Source organism: Phascolarctos cinereus, unplaced genomic scaffold (assembly GCF_003287225.1).
Source record: "Phascolarctos cinereus isolate Bilbo 61053 unplaced genomic scaffold, phaCin_HiC Scaffold_1;HRSCAF=81, whole genome shotgun sequence".
Taxonomy (NCBI): Eukaryota; Metazoa; Chordata; class Mammalia; order Diprotodontia; family Phascolarctidae; genus Phascolarctos; species Phascolarctos cinereus.
In genome coordinates, this window is record NW_027555514.1 from 249,324,392 (window position 1) to 249,332,048 (window position 7,657).

The following is a 7,657-nucleotide window of genomic DNA, read 5'->3' on the forward strand; positions in this document are numbered from 1 at the left end:
CGTGAACTAGGGTGGTAGCTGAAAGTGGAAAGAAGGAGACAGCTGCAAGAAATGTGCAGGTAGCATAAATGAGACTGGGCAACCGAGTGAATGGGAGCAGGGGGAGGTGGAGGAAGGAAAGCGAAGAATAAAAGATAACTCAAAGCTTGTGAAACTGAGTCACTGGGTGGGTGGTAGAGCCCTCAACAGAAATAGGGAAATTTGATACAGGGGCAGGTTCACACAGAAAGACAACCAGTTTTTGACATGATTAATTGAAGATACAGTCAGGGCCTGAAAGGGGAAATGTCTCACAGGCAGTTGGTGATGTGGAACTCCACAGAGATAATGATTGAGCATATGTGATCTGATGCAATTACCAGAGCTCATGTAGAGAAGTCAATATCATACCAGATTCTTGGGGGGCACCTATGCTTAGGGGGAGAGTGGGGGATTATGATCCAGCAAAGGAGTCTGGGAAGAAGCAGTTGGAAAATAGGAAGGAAAGCAGGAGAGAATAACTTCACATAATCCTAGAAAGGAGAATTTCTGAGAAATGTTTGTTGAGGGGGAGAGAGGATTATGCAATATCGTCAAAAACTACAGAGAAATCAAGGAGAATAAGAAGTGAGAATATATCATTGAATTTAGCAGTTAAAAGAAACCAAATCTTCTGGCTCCAGGCTTATTTTTTTCCCCATTCTTCCCACTACTGCCCACTGTCACAGTAACTTCATGTTATTTCATGTCAGTCCATTTACAAGACTGGCAATCAAGAATTTTTGAGAATTCAATGCTAAAAATATGGATGGCAGATTTGATGATTAATTATCAATTTCTTGAATACTTAATGTGCAAAAAAATCAGAGATTTGAAAGTATAGAATCATCCCCCCACACACACACACACAAAATCCTTTCTTTTTCTTTTTCCAATGATTTCCAAGATTTCCAAATCTTTCTTTTTCCAAGGATTCCCACCTTTTCAATTTAATAAACATTTATTAAGGAGCAGCTAGGTGGCACTATGGATAGAGTACCGGCCCTGGATTCAGAAGGACCTGAGTTCAAATCAGGCCTCAGACACATAACACTTACTAGCTGTGTGACCCTGGGCAAGTCACTTAACCCCATTGTCTAGCCAAAAAAAAAAAAAAAAAAGACAATAAACATTTATTGAACAACTGTGGTATACCTGAAATGCTCCTATTCATTCTCCCCACAAAAACTGTTTCTTCCTGATTCTCCAAATTATTACTCAAAAATTATTCCTGTTTAGTCTTTAGAGAATAACCTCAACCTGACTCTTGTCACTCATTAGCCACTTCAGGAGTATGTATTTCTTATGTAGACAAGTAACTTGGAAAAGTGAATAGAGAGCTCACCTTGGAACTGGGAAGATGTGGATTCAAGTTTCCTGTACCTTGCACAAACACACACACACACACACACACACACACACACACACACACACACACACACACACATACACTTGCCTGTGTGGCCCTGGGCAAGTCTTTTAAACTCTCCATACTCTCCTTCCCCCACCCCAGGAACTCTCTAGGATGGTAACTTACAGAACAGGTGTTAATCTATAGTGTGTTTCTTATACCAAGGAAATCATTTCAAATTTAAATTAAAAACAAAAGAAAATTATAGTTGTGTGATAGTGAAATGTAAAAAAAAATACAAAGCAAAGAAATGAATTTTCATTCATAGTCACACCGTTATACCTCTACACAGCCAAGGTTAGTTATGTGTCTATACATTTGTAGTCTGTACCCTCATCTGTGTTTTTATAAGAATTTATCCTATCTTTCCCACTATATTTTAATCATTATGAAGAGGGATTGTGCTAACTACCACAGTCATCACTTCACAAAGCACTGAGTTATAGAATTAATTATTGCATGCTAAGTCCAGTGAAGTATTCAAAACTGTATGCCATTCTAAACTTTAAAGAAAGACATTACTTTAAAAAATGTAAAACTTAGCCATATTATTATAAAGATGGAAAGAACAAAACACAATAGCTGAGATATTGGGATTAGGAAAGGAAGGATTTAAATATGGGAGACAGTATGACTTGGAGTTGGAAAATCTGGTTTGAGTCTCAGCCTATTTAGTCACTGTGGGACCTTGGGAAGTTATAGTACCTCTCAGCCTGGGTTCCCCATATGTAAAATTAAGGGGGTGGATGGGATTATTTAGAAGGCCTATTCCAGCTCTACAATTCATACTTCAATGACAGGGGTTTTGTACCTGGGTAACAAGAAGGATGTCACTGTCAGAAATACAGAAATAGGGAAGATCAGAATTTGTGAAAATGAGTATAATTTCTGCCGTGTTGAGTTAGGGTGCCTCCAGGATACCACCATTAATACCATGGTATAATCATTAGGTAGTGTCTGTTACATAAATGAATCTGATGTACACCCTGGATTCATTGGCTTTGGGACTTCAGCTTCCTCCACTGTAAGATGAGGACATTGAACTAGATGGCCTCTGACACCATTCTATATCTGTGGTCCCATGTAGGGTCACTTTCAAAATAAGTAATTTAGGGTCAGAGTCTCAAAAGAACATCATTTATAATCAGTGATTTCCTTGGGAACCTGGGTAATCCAATTGGTGAAAACTATTTATACTCTGGGGCAGCTAGGTGGCATTATCAATAGAGTACTGGGCTTGGAATCAGGAAGACTCATCTTCATGTGTTCAAATTGAGCCTCAGACACTTACTAGTTGTGTAACCCTAGGCGAGTAACTTCATCTTGTTTGCCTCAGTTTCCTCATCTGTAAAATGAGCTGTGAAAGGGAATGGCAAACCATGCCAATGTCTTTGCCAAGAAAACCCCAAATGGAGTCACAAAGAGTCAGACATGACTGAAATAACTCAACAACAACATTTATACCTTGATAATCCTTATAAACAAGGCAGCAGCTTAAAAGCAGCATAAAGAACCCCAGTTTTATAGTCACAAGATCTGAGTTAGAATCTTGTCTCTGTGATTTCATTGGCTGCATGATCTCAGGGAATTGCTTCATCTCTTTACGCCTCAGTTTCCCCCTACATAAAATGAAAAAAAATGGCCTAAGTTCCTAAGATGATCTTCTGGCTCTAGGTAACCCTAACAATTTGCCAGCTACTTTTGCAACTTCTCCTTTGTATTGTAAAAAAAAAAACTGTTAGATTCACTTACAATTCATTTGTAACATAAAATTCCCATTCTAGTCTTGAGGCTCTCCAGCCAGAATTGTTAACTTATAGCCTGGGAGTATTTTAAGCTGTCACAGTCTCCAGAACAAGATATGGAGTCTCTCTTGCCAGCCACCTCCTTTCAGTCCTGAATATCCCTGGATCTCTGTCTTTTATCACACACTCCAGTATCACAGTGTATTGCGAAGAGCAGACACCCAACGGTTGTATGATTTGCCCTTGGCCCCGGGGATAGGGTTGTTTAAGCAAACTTATCGGCCACAGCTAAGGAAGCAAGGACTTATCTCCAGTATATGATTTCCAAGGCAGCTTCATTGTCACTATTTTTGATACACCCCAGTGATCATTGAAGGTAAAATTTGTTTCTTCTTTACCATAACATTATTCCCCCCCCCGCTCTGCATTTACTGCATATTAGTATTTGTTATTACATGTGGGGGGGGTTATACATATTGAGAAAATAGATTTTAAAAGCATAAAATTTTCCATTTGAAACCAATAAAATTTCCATTTGGAAATATAAAATTTCCAGCAAAGCAATTTGTAGTAATTGTTTCAGAAAGAAAGCACCACCCTTCAAATAGAGTTCTGTGAAGACTCAGAAAGGCCTCAGGTTAAGGCAGGTTTTAGGGATTGGTCAGGATGGCAATGAAGAAAGGAAGGGAAAGAGGAGGGGAGAGAAGGGAAGGATGATCTTGGGATTATAAATACACAAAGCAGAAGAAAATAGGGTAAGAGAATGAAAAAAGTATATTCATTGCATTCAGCAACATGCAAGAATTCTCTATAATGGGAAAAATAAATTTCTTAAATTTTTGCCTTCAAAGCCAATGCTTTTGAACTTTGAAAGAGAAGGAATTCCAAAAGGCAAATGTTTCATTAAAAAAAAATCTTTCTTCCAATATAATGCAATTTGAATATGATTGCCACTCAGTGGAGAAAATGAGACTGATCTGAATTAAAGTCCATTAGGGCACAGACGATTCTGGGATAGTATCTTTCCCTTTATAATCTTTCACACCTCCTTGGATTGACTCTCTTCATGTAGCATCCATGGAATCAGCCTCAACCACTGACTCAATATTTTTGGTTTTTTCACTGTAGCATCAGACATGGTCCATACTGAGTGACCTGATTTGGTCCTGTGATTCTTCAGTGGATGGAGGACTGTCTCTTCATAGTGTAGATCTCAACCTATTCGTGCCTTGTCATTCTGGGCTTCTCTTGTCCATCCTCCCATCAGCAGTCTGCAAGGGGTCTAATCAACTTGCAAAGGATCTTCTCGATGTTTCCACGTTGTGTAAATACCAATGGAGCATGTGACCTAACTACCAGACATGGCTTGCTCTTTCTACAGACATTGCCTTTGGAGTCAGAGGTGATGTTGTTGCTGTCCATTTTTTTCAGTTGTGTCCAACTCTCCATGACCTCATTTGGGATTTTCTCATCTAAGATGAGTGGCTTACCATGTACTTCGCCAGCTTGTTTTACAGATGAGGAAACTGAGGATTAAGTGACTCGCCCAGGGTCAAATGACTACTAAGTATCTGAGGCCAGATTTGAACCTCAGGTCTTCCTGATTATAGGCCTGGTATTCTATCTACTGAATCAGAGGATACAGATTCAAATCCCACCACCCATGCTTACCACTTGTGTGATGGACATATCTTTTGACTCCCAGGGCCTCAATTTACTCATCTATAAACAAGGCTGGACTAGGTGAATAGAACGTGGCCCTGACATCAGGAATATCTAAGTTCAGATCCAGCCTCTGACCCTTATAAGTTATGTCACTTAATCTCTGCTTGCCTTATTTTCCTCAACTGTAAAATGGAGATAATTATACCACCCACCTCCCAAGATTATTGGAAAGATCAAATAAGATAATATTTGTAAAAGTTCTCAGCACAGTTCATGGCACACAGTATGTACTTATGTACTTTAGAAATGCTTATTCCCTTCTCTCTCCTTTGAGGTTCATTCTAGTTCTGAATCATTAATTCATTTTCCAGCCATTCATGTTCTGTATTATGTCATTTCATTTGCTTCTCCTGCAAAACTTTTGTTGCAAATATATTGCTGCCTATTTCCATTTACTGTGAGGCCTGTCCAGTGATCATCAGGCTCAGTCATGTCCTACCCCATTTGGAGTTTTCTTGGCAGAGATACTGGAGTGGTTTACCATTTCCTTACTGTTCTTAGCACAGTTCTCATAGCCACTTCCCAGGGAGGCAATACCTGAGAAGAGCCCAGCTATTCCCACCAACTGTCAACCCCCTGCCACAGAGAGCAGGCAATCCAGCTGAGTTGAAGCAGCTAGGCATAACATGTAGAAGCCAGAGGGTAGAGTATGCCAGTCAGGCCAAACTACAACCATACCTGGACCACCATCTCTCCCAAAACCATGATTGAAACAATCCAGAATTTAGAATCCAAGAGACATTTTATCAGTGGAAATTACATAAAAGAAGGGGCATTATTATTTGCTTTGTTGCTGTACCCTAAGGACCATGGAACCTTTCCAGCTGATTTATTGGGGCAGTCTTCCATGTGTCTTCTCTCTCCAATAGAATGTGAACTCCTTGAAAATGGGGATTGTTTTACCCTTTTTTTCCCTTTAGATCTCCAGAGCTTAGAACAATGCTTTAGACATAATAAGCAATCAATGAATGCTCATTCATTCGTTCATTCATAAAGAAATCACCTAGTCCAGTACCCTCATTTTATAGACATGGAAGCTAGGAACCAGAGAGGTTAAGTTACTTTCCCAGGATAACTGGTATTTTAATAAGTGCTTCTATCCACTACGGTTCTCATACCTACCTTCCTGTTAATAGAAGTTGCCTGGCAACTGTTATTGATTGTGCATCCCTTCCCTAAATTGATTTCCCCCTCAGAGATAGCTATAGGTGCCAGGTTGGAAGCAGGTCTGTTGGCTTGGGGGGAAACGCCCTTGGGTTCAGGGCCCTAGGCCATCTTCATCCTGGTCTGAGGGAGAAAACAGTCAAGGTGGAGCCGTTCATGGTAGTTTGGCTACCAAGTCATGCTGCCTCCTGTCTCTTCCCTAAGATGCCCCACAGCTTCAGCTAAGCTGGGTTACCTGCCCTGCATCTTCCTAAATTGTAAAAATGATTAGAAATCATATCATGGCAATAATTTCAATTCAATGAGTGTCTGTTGAAGACCTACCATATGCTAAGAATTTATATCACTGCCATGGAGGCATAAAAGATGGGAAAGCTGTGGTCCCTGTCATTAAGAGACTTTTAATGTCTTTAAGTAAAATGTGATATAAAGATGGGACACAATTGTAGCAAAAGGATCTGGGATTTAAAAGTGGAAGACAATTCAGAAGTCACAGAGAAAAATCTCTTAATTTTACAGACAAGGAAACTGAGGCCCAGAGATGTTACATAGCTTGCCCAGAGACGTACAACTAGTGGCTGAAGCAGGTTTTAATAGCAGGTGTTCTCGACTCCAAGAGTCACATTTTCCCCATAATACCATGCTGTTGTCACCAAATGATTGGCTGTGACATCAAACTCAATAAGTATATGTCGACTCCCCAATCAATTGCTTCTGTTAAATTTCCTATTTCTGTTAATATTGCCACCATTTTCAGGTGTATGAATAATACATAAACATATAGTGTTTTAAGGTTCACAAAACATATTACATATATTATCTCATTGGATCTTCATAATGACCCTGGGATCTAGGTGCTATTATTAACCTCATTTTACAGATTAGGAAACTGAGGCAGGTAGAGGTTAAGTGACTTGTTCTAAGATCACACAACTAGTAAGTGAATGAAGCAGGATTACAACTCAGAACTTCCTGACTCCAGGGCCAGTGCTTTATCTACAATATCAGCTGGTTCATTAAACTATTAAACTCTCAATCATTAAACTATTTTTTGCTTACAGGGCAGTGTTACTTTTAAAGGTTACCAATATACTGAGTGAAAGGAATGAAACTGTAATCATGGAATGTCACATAGCATGAAACAGAAGAAGAGCATTCATTTGGATATGTTATACTTTCACATACCCCTAAAATTACATTATAGCCTGACCTGTCTTAATGTCTACACTCTGGGGGGGAAAAAAAGGTCTAATCCCACTGCCAAATGACAATCTTTTAAATTCTTAAGGATTCTTAAGGTAGCATAGTAGATAGTCCAACTTGGGGTCAGGGAGACATTAATTCAAACCCTGTCTTGGACACATAATTTGAATAAAAATCATCGTGATAGTGACTGTGGCTATACATGTCTGAGAGGCTGGGGAAGACTCATCTGGCCAGGGACAGAAATAGCTTTCCTACTAAGCTCCTGAAACTTTGTCAGCTGCTCTCAGTCCACTGAGAACTATTAGTTTTAGCTCTGAAATGGAAATGCAAGGAGCTCATAAATGGATCCTTGGGGAAAGAGGGGGAAATTGGACCCAATCAACATCCA